This window comes from Cololabis saira, chromosome 12 (genome assembly GCF_033807715.1).
Source record: "Cololabis saira isolate AMF1-May2022 chromosome 12, fColSai1.1, whole genome shotgun sequence".
Classification (NCBI taxonomy): Eukaryota; Metazoa; Chordata; class Actinopteri; order Beloniformes; family Belonidae; genus Cololabis; species Cololabis saira.
The window spans coordinates 1,584,372-1,602,672 of NC_084598.1; the positions used below are offsets into that span (position 1 = coordinate 1,584,372).

Sequence of the window (18,301 nt, forward strand, 5' to 3'; positions counted from 1 at the left end):
GAATAAAGGCTGATTTATGGTTCTGCGTTACACCAACGCAGAGCCTACGGCGTAGGTTACGTCGTAGGCTCTGCGTCGATTTAACGCAGAACCATAAATCAGCTCCCGAGCCGGCGGCTCTTCTCATCCCCGGAAACGTCGGATCAAATTTCTTAACAGGCGTTATTAGGATAAACTGAGCCCAGGTTGGGGATCTTAACGGTTACTTTTACGCCTGTAAAAATATTAAAACTTAATAAAGTGGCATATTAACAGCTCTACAGCTGAAATTAAAACAGTTTTTAGCTCTCAGCTTCCTGATATGGTGTGACGTATGTGCAAACGTAACTACGCAGTCGCTTACGTACCCGAACGTAAACCACGCAGTGACGGAGCAAGTGGTGTCCCAATCCCTAGGGAACATTACAAGGGCCCTAAAGTTTGTGGCTTCATTTTTAGGGCTAGTGGTAGAAAGTAGGGTGTGTTTTGGGATTGGCCCTTAAAATACGATGACGAAACGACGACTTCACACTACATTACCCACAATGCAGTGCACACACCAGCATAACAACGGGACCAGCTCCATGGCAACGGTGGCCCGAGCCCGGTGCATCTGACCAGTGAAGAGAGAGACGATGCAGACGCAGCGTCAGATGAAGATCCTGATCATTATCTGCAGGAATTTTACACATCGTCTCCCAAAGAGTTTGACGGTAAAAATCTCAACTTTCTTTGCAAATGACGTCCACCTGCGCTGAGAAAACAAGTCAGAGCGTCTGCCTCGTCAACTTCACATTTGAAACATCATGTGGAGTTAAAGCATCCGTCCACTGTGAGAAAATATCTGCAAGTCCTTGACAATCAAAAAAAAGTTCCCAGAAAGACCAAGAAGACCCAACAGCCCCGAACGACCCCAGTCCCCCTGCTGCACCTTCAGGGGGAGGATTTACCTGCAACAGGGAGAAACACTGATAATGGACTACATTGTTGGAGATTTACAGCCTGAGTAAAGTTGAAAAGCCACCAGGACAATACATGATTGTATAGTGAACAGTTTTAGGATAGGGGAACGTTTCATTCGTACTTCTCACCTCAAAATATTGAAATGAACTGAATTTGAACTAGTTCATGAGAAGTAGGAACTGACTCTGGAAGTGTCATGTCTCCCTGCTGAGAAGTGACCTGCTGATCTCTTCTGGAAGTGTGGGATGAGGGAAACCAATCAAGAAAGAGGCTGGAGTTTTATCAGCTTTTTTAAGCAGCGTAGATTTCCCTTGATTTTTATGTGTTGAAGGTTTTTCCTTCAAATGTGGTCATTCTGGTTCATCTTCTACGGAAACAGACCCTGTGTGCCTCCACAGAGACGGGGGGATGTTCTGATGGACATCCCTTTGTGCCAAAGAGATACGGATCCAGAATCAATTAGAGAATTCTCACTCGCTTCTGGCCGATCAAGGAGACAAAACACAAGATTGAAAATGTGGTGGTTGTTTTTAGCAAAAAAGAAGGAGAAGACCAGAAGAAGCAACAAGAAGAACGGGATAGAAATGAAGAGAGAATAGAGGAGGATTCCGGAGGTTCAGATGTGGGGAGGGCAGCTAAGCTACGTGAAGATAAACAAGAAATCAGTGGTGTGAGGGATGAAGACAAGAAGATATCAGGTTCAGGAAGAAGGACAGATACTGAAGAGGTAAGAGATGAAGAGGAGGAAAAAGATGGCAGGGAGTCCGAAGAACAACCCTCCATTTCAGCGGAACCAAGTATTTCTTATTAAATTTCCAGTGAGACAACATAAAATGATACTCAATAAAATAATGTGCTTTAAGAAAACTCCTCTGTTTTAAGGTTAGATGTGTAAGGCTTTACAATAAGTTTAATTTGATCTCTAATTGCAGTTAACCACATCCTGTGGTAGAGAAACAGTGCCAGGGGGATTTGGTCATTTTATTTTGTCACCATTTTTAATCGTGTTTTTTTCCCAGACATGGATGTACAGAAGAGTATCAGGACCAGTGAAGAAAGCCCACCATATAATACCGACTGATCTCAGAACCGTATGTTTGTTCTCCAGTGGCCGTAGGGGAACTTACACCAGTGCAGGCGTTTCCCAAAACCCTCCAAGGAGCAGCAAAAACAAGTTTACATAGACATTGGAATTTCCTCAGACTGCCCTGATGTTGTTCCAGCCACCCTGTGAGAGCTCCTGCCACCCTTTTGCCCCCATGTAAAATAGTCCAGATCCACACTACGTTTACATGCAGTCAAAACTGGGGTTAAGGTCAATATTCCGGTGACTGAATCATTGGGAATAATCTGTTTCCATGTGTGAGTAAACAGGGTTATCCCTGTATACATGGTGATTAATCATTCAGGATATCTGGATCAAACCAGCGACGCACGGAGAACGTCATGACGCAATTCCCGTCATTTCTGCTTCTTCTTCCTGTATCCAAATTCAAAACAACAACAATAACAGCAGCACAGAGCATAATCACCATTATTTAATAACGTTTGAATTGAATGTTGTTGATGTTGAAGTGCAGGACAGGAGGTATTATTTTAGCAGATGTTTGTCTGATGAAGCTATTGCTAAATTTAAGGAGACCATTGCTCGTCTTGCGACAGTGGAAAATAGTGAAGCCTCTACTGAAGCAATAGAGGCCAGTGACCCGGGTTCTACCTCTGATGTTGATGTTGATTTTCTTGTTAGTAACACTGCTGATCTGTTGCACTCAGCTTTAGATGAAGTTGCTCCTTTGAAAAGGAGGGTTTCTAGCCACAGGAGCTTAACTCCCTGGTACAATTCAGATATCCGCATGTTGAAACAAAGCGTGCGTAAAATAGAAAGGAAGTGGCACTCTTGTAAGTCCGTAGACTCTTATCGTGAATGGAAAGATATTCTAATAGTATATAAAAAAGCCATTCGCAAAGCAAGAACAGCTTATTATTCATCGTTGATAGAGGATAACAAAAGTAACCCACGTTTTCTGTTCAGCACTGTAGCCAGGCTGACAAAGAGTCACAACTCTGTTGAGCCGTGCATTCCTGCAGCTCTCAGTAGTGAAGACTTTATGAGCTTCTTTAACAGTAAAATCACGAGAATTAGAGAAGAAATCAACCAGCCGGTTGTGGGCGTTTCTTCAGCTTTAGCGACTTCCCTAGGCTCTGACTTGTCTCTAGACTGTTTTGATCCTATACACCTCCCTGAGCTGACTTCACTCGTTAATAGAGCTAAGTCAACCACATGTATGTTAGACCCCATCCCGACTCCACTATTCAAAAATGTTTTTTCTCTTATTGGTGCGACAATACTGGACCAAATCAACCTATCCCTAAACTTAGGATATGTACCACAGGTTTTCAAAGTTGCAGTAATTAAACCTTTACTTAAAAAACCTTCCCTTGACCCAGACACCTTAGCTAATTATAGACCAATTTCCAACCTTCCATTTGTATCTAAAATTTTGGAAAAGGCAGTTTCAAGCCAGTTATGTGACTATTTGTATAGAAATGATCTGTTTGAAGTCTTTCAGTCAGGGTTCAGAATGCATCATAGCACAGAGACAGCACTGGTTCGAGTCACGAATGACCTTCTTATGGCCTCAGATAAGGGATTAGTGTCCATACTGGTTCTACTGGACCTCAGATAAGGGATTAGTGTCCATACTGGTTCTACTGGGCCTCAGATAAGGGATTAGTGTCCATACTGGTTCTACTGGACCTCAGATAAGGGATTAGTGTCCATACTGGTTCTACTGGACCTCAGTGCTGCTTTTTTTCTTAAACTTTGTTTATTAAGATTTTCAGTTTTTTATAAAGACAGGTACAAAAAACAAAGACAAAAAAACAAGATTGTGGCTAACCACTAGGTGGAGGCAGAACATGCATGAACTGCAATATAAAACATGGTATGTACAATAAATAGTAGAAGTAGAAGTAGGTGATTCCCTCAGCAAAATGTAAAGTAAAAGATAACAACAGCAAAACAAACAAACAAAAAACAAACAAAAAAAAACAGGTAGGCACTGTCACACATGACGCATGGAGATCAGAGGAAATGAAGCATGGCAGATTTTAAATTGGTAGACAGGATTAAATGATTATGGGACTGCAGAAAATTGAATATTTTCTTTAATGTGCTTCCGGAAAGGGTTCCACAATCTGGAAAAGGTTTGAGCAGAGCCTCTCAAGGAATACTTTATTTTCTCTAGCTTCAAAAAATAAGAGAAAAAAAGAGTAAATCCCTTATCCAGTGAGTAAAGGTGGGTTAGGGTTAGGAGCCTCCTTCCATTTGAATAAAATGAATCGCCTGGCGAGCAGAGTGGCGAAAGCAACGCAGTTAGCCTCTGCCTTTGAAAGAACAATTGTATCTGGGGGAACGCCAAAGATGGCTATAAATGGGCACGGAGAAATTAATTTATAAAGGCAATCAGAAATTGTTCTAAAAATAAGAGACCAAAATTCTTCCAGTTCAACACATGACCAGAACATGTGCGCATGAGTGGCAGGAGTTAACTTGAAGCGATTGCAAATTGAATTCACATCTGGAAAGAATTTTGACATCTTTAGTCTAGTCCAATGGGTCCGATGTATGATTTTGCTGCATTAAACCATGCCTGGTGCAGATAGATGACGTATGGACTCTCTGTAAGACGGACTGCCAGAGCTCCTCTGTAAAAACATCACCAATGTCTGATTCCCAGTCTCCTTTTAAGGATAGATAGGAGGAGCTCTGCACCTGAGAAAGCCTGCTGTATATAGTGGATAAGAGACCTCTCAGAGTCAGTGGCATCACATGGGTTGCATGGAGGCAAATAAGGAAACTGCAGAAGCGTTTTGCGTAGAAAGTCTCGTACTTGCAAAAAACGAAATAAATTTGTTTTGGGCAGACTGAATTTATAGCAGTATAGAGTTGTTCAAAAGATGAAAAAATGTCATCTGAGTAAAGATCGTGAAAGGTTTTGATGAAAGTATACTGTGAAAGTACTATCAGATAAGGACGGGCTAAAAGCATGGTTGGAGCCAATTGGGGATTTCAGCGAAAATGATATCCAGCCAAAGTGTCGTCGTATCTGTGTCCAGATCCTCATGGTTGATTTCACTATTTTATTCTTGGTGACTCCTGTGAGGGATGTAGAGACAGAGAAACAGTGGTGGCTGGTGATAAAACATTTTGGGGGGGCGCACTGACGAGTGGGGATTACAACACAACTATAAACTCTACTGGAACATACATTTTTTTGTTATTTTTTATTACATATCACTACATATACTACATATACATATACATATACATATACTACATATACATGTAGCATATTTTACATAAACATATTTCAAATTTTTCAAGTAACAAAATAACATATTTGAACCATTTTTCAGATTTTTTCAGTTATTATATAGAGATATTGACAGATATTGGCCAGGTTTCCCAGATGAGACCTCTCTTAAGAAGGCTCCAAAGAAGGTTTCAATTAAGAAGGGGCCCTAAGATATGGGTGTTTCCCAGATGACTTCTTAACACCGTCCTTTAGTTTCGCTCTTTCAGAAGCTCTTTGGAGGAGCTGTCCACCACCGCGGTTCTGAAACCAAATCAATCGATGCCAGGCAAATCGATCACCGATCACTATCAGCGCATTTTCACACGCAGCACTGCTACCTAACGCACTAATTCCCTGCTGCCTGTGCGTTATGTGTGTTATAATGAAAAACTAAGATGATAAATATACTTCAATGACCCTTTTTCATGATGAAAACAAGACTGCAACTAAATAAGAAGTAGTCTTGGTAAGAGAATAATGAGGAAATGTATTGTTTTTATTAAATGTGAAAGATGGACGAAAGGATAAATTAACTTAACGATCAGCATATAGGACCACATTGTATCCTCCTGACTAGTAAAACAGAATCCTTCACCTCAAAAAAATATTCTCAAGTTTATTTAGCTGCTTGACCTTTTTCACTATTAATTGCATTCATCAACGTTCTATTTGCGGATGTTTGAAGACACGCGGCGGGTGTGTGGAGACACGCAGCGCTACTCCTCAATGCACTAATTCCCTGTCACCACACATGTAGGTGACAGGTGTGTTCAACAGGTGTATCCAAGTAGCAATCACATCCATTTACGCACATCAATCAGTTACTGAGGATATAAAATGACCTGTGGGTAGTTGCACACATTAAGACAGAATGGCAGAAGTCATGAAGCAGCGGGCCAAGCGGTCACCAGCATTCACTGCTGAGGAGATGGGCATCATGGTGGATGAAGTGTGGCAACAGCGGGACACCCTCTTCGGGGGGACAAAAGGAAAGAAAAATATATTGGCCAAAAGACAATATAGCAAGCCATCGCTGAGCGCATGGCTCCCTCCAGCCCCTGTGGCCTGCGTGAGTGGGATGCAGTGAGGAAGAAGTGGCAGGAGTTCCAGAGCCAAACCAAGAAGAAGGCAGGGAGGCTCAGGTGAGAGAGCCAGGCCACGGCTGGTGGCTCACCTGCCAACACTGAGCTCACGCCTGATGAGGAGAAGGTGATGGCCATAATTGGCAAGACGGCATCTGAGGGCATTGAGGGCGGGGTAGATGTCCTGGGGAACGAGGGGCTGTCGGAACCGGTGAATGAGCCATCTGGGAGTGGGGTCAGACCAGCACCACCAACCTCCCTGGCCCCAAGTACCGAGTCCGAGGAATACGTCGCCCTACACGCACTCCCGCCTGTCCCCGAGCTCCAACGTGGACCAGCAAGAACCGGCATCCGCATGCGGGGTGGCCGCACACAGCGGCCTGCTGTCACCACCTGCACCTGCAGCGAGACTCTGGTGGACCTGGAGAGGGAGAAGCTCGGAGTGCTGCGGCGTATGGAGGGAAACCTTGAGAGGTCCACTGCCCTCCAGCAGCAGATGGTGGACATCAAGACGGAGAAATTGGAGCTGCAGCGGAGACAGATGCCACTTCCCGAGGCGTCGTACAGCCGACCCTCCAGAGGGCGACGCTCCAGAGGGCGACGCTCCAGAGGGCGACCCACCAGAGGGCGACCCTCCAGAGGGCGACCCTCCAGAGGGCGACCCACCAGAGGGCGACCCACCAGAGGGCGACCCACCAGAGGGCGACCCTCCAGAGGGTGACCCTCCAGAGGGCAAATCTCCAGAGGGCGACCCTCCAGAGGGTGACCCACCAGAGGGTGACCCTCCAGAGGGCGACCCTCCAGAGGGCAAATCTCCAGAGGGCGACCCTCCAGAGGGCGACCCTCCCTGTGAATCATGATTATATTGATTCATTTCCTGACATGTTGTGTTTATATTCATGCTTGAAATAAACTTGGTTCTCTTTTCATTCTTGTGTTGTGTGATTCATAGGGGTTTCAAAACTACACAGAGGGTCCCTGTGAATTGACCATTTTATTAATTTACTCCAAGAGTACTCATGCCATGTATAAGTGTGTTCGTAATGTACGCTTTACGCATGACACACGCGCCTCTTCCAGCCAAAACCACATGTAAACTCCCGAACACTTTCAAGAATACTTTGCTTTAATGTTCAATGCTACACCTTCAAAGCACTGAAACAGCACTGAAACATTGCAGCTATAAAGTATTCTTGATAGTTAGTGGGCGGAGTTTAGTCGTTTTTAGACAGTTGTTATGGGTGGTGTGGTGATAGTGGGTTTATTGCTGTTTTTTTTCCTAATGTTTGGGGATTAGGGGAGTTAGTTGGTGCTCAGGTGACTGCTTGGTGACTGGTGAAAGGGAAGTGAAATCAGAAAAACAGGTCGATGAGCTCCTGTCTTCTGTGGACACCGGCTTTGTGGATTGCTGCTCGGGCATCGTTAGGAGGTTCGGGGACCGGAGGTGGGGCATCTTCGTCTTCAGAATCCTCTTCCTCATCCAAGGGAGGCGGCTCATCTGCTCCGGCACGCACAGCCATGTTGTGGAGCATGGCGGTGACTACGATGACACCACAACTCTTGGCAGGTGACAGGCGCACCCCCCCCGATGAACGATGGATACAACGGAACCGTGATTTCCACCTGCCAAACATCCGTTCGATGTGGGTCCTGGTGTCTGTGTGCGCCTCATTAAACCTCTCCTCCGCTGGTGTTGCCGGGTTGGTCACGGGGGTCACCAGGTAGCTGCGGAGAGGGTAGCCGCTGTCCCCGAGGAGGAAGCTCCAGCCAAACTCTCCCGTAGCAGCCTTCTGCCCCACAGCCCAGTTGACAAACACGTAGCTGTCATGGGTGCCCCCCGGCCACCTGTCAACGATGTCCGTTATCAGGCCCTCGTGGTCCACCACCACCTGTGTGTTGATGGCAGAAAAGTGCTTCCTCCCAATCCAGCACGGGTCCACTAAGGAGGGATTGAGGGTGGGGATCAAGGTGCCATCCACTACACCAATCACCCGGGGGATCCCAGCCATGGCGTGGAATCCTTGGTGGACCTGGCGGATCTCCTCCCTTGTGGTGGCATCTTGATGTGTGCTTGGGCACGGCGCAGGAGGATCGGTGTCACGGCTGCCACACTCCGTGACACTTGCTCAGTCCGGTGCCGTCCCCCACCACCTCCAGGAAGCTCCCCACTGTCCCCCACCACCTCCAGGAATCTCCCCACCGTCCCCCACCACCTCCAGGAATCTCCCCACCGTCCCCCACCATCTCCAGGAAGCTCCCCACCGTCCCCCTACACCTCCAGGAAGCTCCCCACCGTCCCCCACCACTTCCAGGAAGCTCCCCACTGTCCCCCTACAACTCCAGGAAGCTCCCCACCATCCCCCACCACCTCCAGGAAGCTCCCCACCGTCCCCCACCACCTCCAGGAAGCTCCCCACCGTCCCCCACCACCTCCAGGGAGCTCCCCACTGTCCCCCACCACCTCCAGGAAGCTCCCCACCGTCCCCCACCACCTCCAGGAAGCTCCCCACCATCCCCCACCACTTCCAGGAAGCTCCCCACCGTCCCCCTACACCTCCAGGAAGCTCCCCACCGTCCCCCACCACCTCCAGGAAGCTCCCCACCGTCTCCCACCACTTCCAGGAAGCTCCCCACTGTCCCCCTACACCTCCAGGAAGCTCCCCACCGTCCCCCACCACTTCCAGGAAGCTCCCCACTGTCCCCCACCACCTCCAGGAAGCTCCCCACCGTCCCCCACCACCTCCAGGAAGCTCCCCACCGTCCCCCACCAATTCCAGGAAGCTCCCCACTGTCCCCCTACACCTCCAGGAAGCTCCCCACCGTCCCCCACCACTTCCAGGAAGCTCCCCACTGTCCCCCTACACCTCCAGGAAGCTCCCCCCCATCCCCCACCACCTCCAGGAAGCTCCCCACCGTCCCCCACCACCTCCAGGAAGCTCCCCACCGTCCCCCACCACCTCCAGGAAGCTCCCCACCGTCCCCCACCACCTCCAGGGAGCTCCCCACTGTCCCCCACCACCTCCAGGAAGCTCCCCACCGTCCCCCACCACTTCCAGGAAGCTCCCCACTGTCCCCCTACACCTCCAGGAAGCTCCCCACCGTCCCCCACCACTTCCAGGAAGCTCCCCACTGTCCCCCACCACCTCCAGGAAGCTCCCCACCGTCCCCCACCACCTCCAGGAAGCTCCCCACCGTCCCCCACCAATTCCAGGAAGCTCCCCACTGTCCCCCTACACCTCCAGGAAGCTCCCCACCGTCCCCCACCACTTCCAGGAAGCTCCCCACTGTCCCCCTACACCTCCAGGAAGCTCCCCACCATCCCCCACCACCTCCAGGAAGCTCCCCACCGTCCCCCACCACCTCCAGGAAGCTCCCCACCGTCCCCCACCACCTCCAGGAAGCTCCCCACCGTCCCCCACCACCTCCAGGGAGCTCCCCACTGTCCCCCACCACCTCCAGGAAGCTCCCCACTGCGTAAGAACGCAGCGCAGCCAGTAACTGGACCTCCAGGCTCAGGGCGACATTGCACCGGGTTGTATGTGGAGACACCAACGTGATGAGGCGTTGTATCTCAGCCCGTGGAGGCCGGTACCTCATCTGGACAGCCCGGTCCGACAGCACTTCCAGGGGATTGAAGTGCTGACACACCAATGCGTTCATATAAACCGTTCTGCTTCGCGGACGGCGACGTGGTTGATTTGCAGCGAGAACATGCTGTATAGCAGCCATGGTATCTCGCACGTGATTTTGCAAAGCCTTTATATGGAGCAGTGGATAAAGTCTCCCGTAATGAGGTTCCAGCTGAACTCAGTTACACCTGTGCTGTTTGCTGTCACCAATGAATACTAAATAATACAAATCTAAAGTATAAAATAGATCAAAATTTGTGCAGTGTGTATTGTTTTAATATCTCTTTGCTTGGTGTGATATTGATTTGCCTGACGTGGCTGGATCTGTGAGTCTTTGTTCACTAAGGGCCCGATTTACTAAGATCCTAAATAAAGAGTACTAAATTGCGTGTGCACTGAAAAAGTTTGCGCGTGCTGTTTGCGTGTGGTTTGCGGGTGATCAACTAAGATTGCGTGCACAATTGATAACAGGTGCAAACAGCAGTATTTAAATGAGGTGTTGCGTGTCTTAAGGTTTGCGAGCGCAAACTCTGCGCCATGGAGAGTCTGGATGGAATGCACAGTCACAAGTCACAAGCGCAAAATGAAATTGAACGAGTTGGAGTTAGAGATATTAGTGGAAGAGGCAAATAAACACATTCATGAACTACAGCAAATAAATTTAAACATTACCAAAAGAAACGCAATATCGGAGAAAACCTGCGATAGAATAAATGCAGTTGGTAACACAAAAAACGGAAAAACGTCTGGTTTTTCATATTTCAATTTTAGGCACAGATCAAAAATACGAAATAGAAAAACGGGCCACAGGACTGAATTTGATTTTAATATTGAATTGGTCGGGTTTACGTGACCCGCCGGCGGTGCTCGGCATGATCTGAGGAGAAAAAGACAATCAGACACAGAGCTGGAGAGCGCTTTGATTCAATCTATTTATGAGTTAAGTTTTTATTCAGATGTCCACAGTATATTGCAAATATTATATATTATATAGCAAACACTGACACTGACAGTAAATGTGTGACAGACGGGACCATCATATGGCCGTCGATTTAACGCAGAACCATAATTCAGGCGAAGCTGCAGTCTCTGCGCTGATCCTGACACAGCGGGTCGGAGCGGATTTGGTCATGATGTTTAACCTGTGTTTTGTGATTAATAAGCACGGGTTTTAATTAAATGTAATTTACGAAGGATGATTTCACGTTCAATAAGATAAGTAATCAATAAAATACAAAGTTTTGGCACAAAGGCTTGGCCTGCTTGTGGGCGAGTGGAGGGGGGCACATTAAAAGAAGGTGGCAAGATATAAGGCGGAGAACTAAAGAAAAAGTGGCCTTTAATAAAACTTGTGCAACCATTTTTAAAATAGCATGCAACAGAATAAAGACTCTCTCTCTGCGTATTCTTTGATTTTGGATGTCGCCTCCTTGCCACAATAACAGCAGCAGCAGATTAGCACCTTCCTTTCGAACGTATTAAATACAGAAGCAATCACAATACGCGCAATTACTTTCAGGCTTGGTAAATCTCATTGCGCGTGGTAAATGGAGCAATTTGCATCTTCCCCTCCCAGTATTTAGGATTTCTGCCGGTTACGCCCCATATTGATTATTCATCAGGGCAAAAGTACTAAATGAATAGCGTGTGCAATTTTGCGCATTTCAGAGACGCAGTCGTCTTTGCACGCTGTTAGTAGATCAGCTGGCACTTTGGTTTGCGGGTGCTGTCAAGTTTGCACAGGTTTTAACACACGCAAACCTTTAGTAAATCGGGCCCTAAGATGGTTGTAAAGACTGGGTCAGCAGCATCTTTCATTTCCTTCTTAATGAAAGAGATTCTTAAGCTAAGAGCAACTCTGGGAAACACGTTTTTCTTTCACAGGCTCCGTAAGAAGGTTTGAAAGAAGCCTTTTGCTGTTAAGAGATTCTTAATTGATCTGGGAAACCGGGCCATTAACTACAGTTTTAATATGTACCGCTTGATAGTAATTTTTAATATTTGCGAGGGAAAGACCTCCCTTGTGTTTGCCAGTTGAAGATACTTGTAACAACACACATCTACACTCTCCACTCACACAATATGCACCTCATGCTTACTTTACTGACATCCACATCCCATGTTTTGTTATCTTTTGTTTAAGTCATTTCTTGTTAATAAAGGCATTTTGTTATTCATTATCATGGTTTTTGTTATTCGTTATCATGGTGTGTCTCCCTCCTTCTCATGGCTGTAACAGCCAGGCTGTGACAGTCATGATGTGGGCACCGTTGTTCTTCAACCCCGTTATGGACACAATGGAAGCTCTCTGAATATCATTATGAAATGTATTTGTAATGAAGTCAACATTTTCATATTAATCAGATGTCCCTCACACTAGTTCAATATTTGCAAATACAAAAATGATATTGCCCTTTTTGTAACAGGATCCTTGTCTTTTGTCATAAAAAATTTGGTATAACTAAAGAATTTTAACCAAAATCAATGATCTTATGAAAGCTCTAAACATTTAAGACAGAAGTCAACAAACATTAAATTTATTTTTCATAAACTTTAGAAAAAAAAAGTATATAAATGTTGGTGTAACGGGGTTGAGAGTAGGGTAATGGGGTTGAATATGGTAACATGGTTGAAGGGACAAATACAGCTTAACATGTACATAGTTGTTTTTTAACTCTCAAATTCACAGTATGATTTTCTATAAACATTCTATAACCATAAGGACAATGGATTTAAATTGCAGTTGAACTGAGTTTATTAACCCAAATGAAAACAATGACAACTACAACAACACATTGCACAACAGGCAAAATAATTCAATTAAATTCAATTCAATTTTATTTGTATAGCATCTAATACAACTAATGTTGTCTCTAGACGCTTTCCAGAGATCCAGAACATGAACATAAACCCCCGAGCAATTATTACATAAACATCCATCCATCCATCCATTGTCCACCCCATTATCCGAGTCCGGGACGCGGGGGCAGCAGTCGGAGCAGGGATCCCCAGACTTCCCTCTCCCCGGACACTTCCTCCAGCTCTTCCGGGGGGACTCCAAGGCGTTCTCAGGCCAGCCGAGTGACGTAGTCACTCCAGCGTGTCCTGGGTCTTCCTCGGGGCCTCCTCCCGGTGGGACATGCCCGGAACACCTCACGAGGGAGGCGTTCAGGGGGCATCCTATACAGGTGCCCGAGCCACCTCAGCTGGCTCCTCTCGATGTGGAGGAGCAGCGGCTCTACTCCGAGCTCCTCCCGGGTGACAGAGCTCCTCACCCTATCTCTAAGGGAGCGCCCCGCCACCCTGCGGAGGAAACTCATTTCGGCCGCTTGTATCCGGGATCCCGTTCTTTCGGTCATGACCCAGAGTTCATGACCATAGGTGAGGGTGGGAACGTAGATCGACCGGTAAATCGAGAGCTTTGCCTTTCGGCTCAGCTCCTTCTTCACCACGACGGACCGATACAATGACCGCATTACTGCGGCCGCCGCACCGATCCGCCTGTCGATCTCGCGCTCCGTTCTCCCCTCACTCGTGAACAAGACCCCAAGATACTTGAACTCCTCCACCTGAGGCAGGAACTCTCCCCCGACCTGGAGGGTGCAAGCCACCTTTTTCCGGTGGAGAACCATGGCCTCAGACTTAGAGGTGCTGATTCTCATCCCAGCCGCTTCACACTCGGCTGCAAACCGCCCCAGTGCATGCTGAAGGTCCTGGCTCGAGGGAGCCAACAAGACCACATCATCTGCAAAAAGCAGAGATGAAATCAAGTGGCTCCCGAACCGTACCCCCTCCGGCCCCTGGCTGCGCCTAGAAATTCTGTCCATAAAAATAATGAACAGAACCGGTGACAAAGGGCAGCCCTGCCGGAGTCCAACACGCACCGGGAACAGGTCTGACTTACTGCCGGCAATGCGAACCAAGCTCCTGCTCCGGTCATACAGGGACCGTACAGCCCTCAGCAGAGGGCCTCCGACCCCATACTCTCGGAGCACCCCCCACAGGATGCCACGTGGGACATGGTCGAAAGCCTTCTCCAGGTCCACAAAACACATGTGGACTGGTTGGGCAAACTCCCATGCGCCCTCGAGCACCCTGCGGAGGATGTAGAGCTGGTCCAGTGTTCCACGGCCAGGGCGAAAACCGCATTGTTCCTCTTGAATCCGAGGTTCGACTATCGGCCGAATTCTCCTCTCCAGCACCCTGGAATAGACTTTCCCCGGGAGGCTGAGGAACACACCCTCCGGTCCCCCTTTTTGAAGAGAGGGACCACCACCCCGGTCTGCCAGTCCAGAGGCACTGTCCCCGACTGCCACGCGATGCTGCAGAGGCGTGTCAGCCCATTACATAAACAATGGCAGGTAAAAACTCCCCTAGTGGGAGAAAAGCCTTAAGCCAAACAGTGGCAAGAAGGGCGTCAGCAGCACACAGCAGACATCCACGTAGGCAGGTGGAAGCAGCAACGGGATGACCGGGGATGGGGGGGGGGGACTGGGACTGCGGGCCAGAACGCAGCTCCCGAGGCTCCGGCCTGCAAACATGCACAAAGGAGAAAAAAGGGGGGCCGGCACAAGAAACTACAGGAACGATGGACAAAAACGATAGCTATGAGATATTTATAATAAATAAAAATGGAAATGGAGAAAAGAGGAAGGGAAAAGGAGAGGAGAAGAAGGGTGAGAGGCACCGCCCAGTGGATCATGTCAGTGACTCCCTGCAGCATAAGCCTATAGCAGCATATCTACCGCAAAGCTATATTTGAGACTAACTATTATAGTCTTGTTCTATAGCTGCAACTATGACTACTGACTCTAACACACTAGAGTTTACACTAACTAGAGATTTACCAACACCAGCTAGAGGTTTACTAAACACTAACTTGAGGTTTACTAAACACTAACTATAGGCTTTACTAAACAGAAAGGTTTTAAGTTTAGTTTTAAAGGTGGAGGTGGTGTCAGCCTCCTTAACCCAGATTGGAAGTTGGTTCCAAAGTAATGGTGCCTGATAGCAGAACGCCCGCCCTCCAAATCTACATTTGGGTTAGGCGCAGCCCATATACGCACGAGGAACATTGTGGAGCGTACCTTTGTGTATTGAAAAGCCGGTTCCGCTGTTTGGACCGCACTGGAGGAGCACTGCTGTACAGCCCAGAAAAAGTGGCCAAGATTGCAATTGTCTGCTGCATGTTGTACAACATCGCTAAACGTCATGGGTCGGAGCATGCTGCTGTGGAAATGGAGGAGGAGGATGATGATGATGATGATGATGATGATGATGATGATGATGATGATGATGATGATGATGATGATGATGATGATGATGATGATGACCACTACCATGGGCTCCCTGGGGGGCAACAACCCAATGCTGCGGGATTGCAGACACGCATCACTCTAATTCAAGGCCATTTCTCATGAACTGTGAGTGGAATACATTAATTCTTAATTTTCATTCAATAATACACAGAAAAACACCACAATTAATCATAAATTTATTTAACCAAACGAATTAAACATTCACAGCCACTGCAGTTAACAAATATTTAAGCTACACTACGCTACTTCCTGAAATTAAAGAAACCCTTTTATTACCGGTCTTGTAAAATGTAAGACAGGAGGTAGTGGAGCCTGTTCCCTTCCATCTTAGGAAGGGATTAGATGGTGTTGCGATGGCTTCCAGTGCAACTGTGAGAAACCTTGGTGTTATTTTCGATCAGGATTTGTCGTTTAAACCATATGTCAATCAGGTTTGTAAAATAGCCTTTTTCCATCTCCGTAATATTGCAAAGATTAGGAAAATCCTCTCGCAGAGTGATGCAGAAAAACTAGTTCATGCGTTTGTATCTTCTAGACTAGATTACTGTAATGTGTTGTTAGCAGGATGTCCAAGTAATTTGCTGAATAGGCTCCAGCTGATCCAAAATGCAGCAGCACGAGTACTGACAGGAATTAGCAGGAAAGACCACGTCTCTCCAGTGTTAGCGTCGCTCCATTGGTTACCCGTAAAATTCAGAATCCAATTTAAAATTTTATTACTTGCGTATAAAGCCCAAAACGGCTTAGCTCCGCATTATTTGCAAGACCTGATAGTGCCTTATGTTCCTGTCAGAGCTCTCCGTTCTCAGAGTGCAGGTTTACTCGTAGTTCCTAGAGTATCTAAATGTAGATTTGGAGGGCGGGCGTTCTGCTATCAGGCACCACTACTATGGAACCAACTTCCAATCTGGGTTAAGGAGGCTGACACCACCTCCACCTTTAAAACTAAACTTAAAACATTTCTGTTTAGTAAAGCCTATAGTTAGTGTTTAGTAAACCTCTAGCTGGTGTTGGTAAATCTCTAGGTAGTGTAAACTTTGGTGTGTCAGAGTCGCTCCTGTAGTTTCTTGTGCTGGCCCCCCCTTCTCCTCCCTTTTCTCTCTTTTGTCCATGTTGCAGCATCCTTTGCCGGACACCGGAACCTGCAGGTGGTCGTGGGTGGCTTGTAGCTTGCATTACGGAGCACAAGTCTTTCCCTGACCCTGCACCCCAAACTGGGACTTGCTGATTGGGCCGGAGCTTCGGGAGCTGCATGCTGGCCTGCGGTCCCCACCCCTGGTCATCCCGTTGCTGGCCCCCCCTTCTCCTCCCTTTTCTCTCTTTTGTCCTGCAGGTGGTCGTGGGTGGCTTGTAGCTTGCATTACGGAGCACAAGTCTTTCCCCGACCCTGCACCCCAACCTGGGACTTGCTGATTGGGCCGGAGCTTCGGGAGCTGCGTGCTGGCCTGCGGTCCCCACCCCTGGTCATCCCGTTGCTGCTTCCACCTGCCTGCTGTGCTGTTGCCGTCCCTGACCCACCAGTCTGGCCCTCGGCAGGAGGGTCCCCCCTTATGAGCCTGGTCCTGCTCAAGGTTTCTTCCCTCCTAAAGGTGAGTTTTTCCTTGCCACTGTTTGGCTTAAGGTTTTTCTCCCACTAGGGGAGTTTTTACCTGCCATTGTTTATGTAATAACTGCTCGGGGGTCATGTTCTGGGTATGGGTCTCTGTAAAGCGTCTAGAGACAACTCTGTTGTATTAGACGCTATATAAATAAAATTGAATTGAATTGTTGTGTGTTATTTTCCTCTTTTTGCCTTCACATTTGTAAGTTGTTTTTTTCTTTTTCGCAGGTTACACGTCGCTCCAACGTGACTCTCCTCTCCTCCAGTGCGCGCCTCGCCAATGCTCAGTTCTCCCTCCTCTCCAGTCTCCGGCTGCTCCACTCTGGGACCGCTGGGAATGAGAGCCCTCACCACCGCCTGAACTCCATCCTGGATCCCTCTCCCTCTATTTATGGCCATCGCTAGAGCAGATACAGCACTGACCAGCTGCCGAGTGTGCGCAGTAATGGCCCGAGTATCCCGCCTGAACGCTCGGGCCATAGAGGACACAGCTCGCACCTCGTGCGCAACGGAAGATAAGCCATCTTCAAGGGCTGTAGACTGTTTTTTTGTTCTTGCAGCAACTCTCTGTCAATGTCCTTATAAACTGTCCGCTTTTGAGGCTCTGCAGGGATGCTTGTTGGTGCCTGATTTGAGGACTGGGGTGGGGATGGCTCAATTTGTGGTGAGGATTCTCCACATGCAAAAGGAGAAATATTTTATTTGAATGTTAAATCGAGTATTATTCAGCAAAAAGTTGCCAGAGGAGGCACATTAATTTTTTTATTTGTGATAATAAATAAATCACGTGTTTTCATGGAGAAAAAAGTGTTTCTTATTGTGCGCCTACCTTGTTCTGCAGTTGGCTCTAGCGTGTCATACCCCGGTATCCCAGTTATCTGCTCCTCGCAAAAGGTGAGCTGCACCTGCTGCTCAATGCTGGTTAGAGGCATCTCTTCCGCAGGCCCTCCACCTGTCTTGTTTGCCGAAGTTTTATTAAAGGCCACTTTTTCTTTCGTTCTTCGCCTTATATCTTGCCACCTTCTTTTAACCTCATCTGCCATTCTTTTTGTCTTACCAACTGCATTTATTCTATCGCAGATTTTCTCCCATATTGCGTTTCTTTTGGTAATGTTTCAATTTCTTTGCTGTAGTTCATGAATGTGTTTATTTGCCTCTTCCACTAATATCTCTAACTCCAACTCGTCAAATTTCATTTTGTGCTTGCGACTATCCTGCTTTCCATCCAGACTCTCCATGGCGCAAACCGTCATTTAAATACTGCGGTTTGCACCTGTTATCAATTGCGCAAGCATTCTTAGTTGATCACCCGCAAAACACACAACAACAGCACGTGCAAACTTTTTCAGTGCACACGCAATTTAGTACTCTA

At 47.4% G+C, this 18,301-nt stretch overlaps 1 long non-coding RNA gene across 1 annotated transcript in view; it reads right to left on the minus strand.

Moving 5' to 3' along the window:
- LOC133456638 (uncharacterized) overlaps positions 1-18,301 on the minus strand; it is a 219,415-nt gene extending 201,114 nt beyond the window's left edge. The window contains exon 1 of the long non-coding RNA XR_009783811.1: positions 18,203-18,301. This is a non-coding gene — a long non-coding RNA (uncharacterized LOC133456638). The remainder of the gene's footprint in view (positions 1-18,202) is intronic.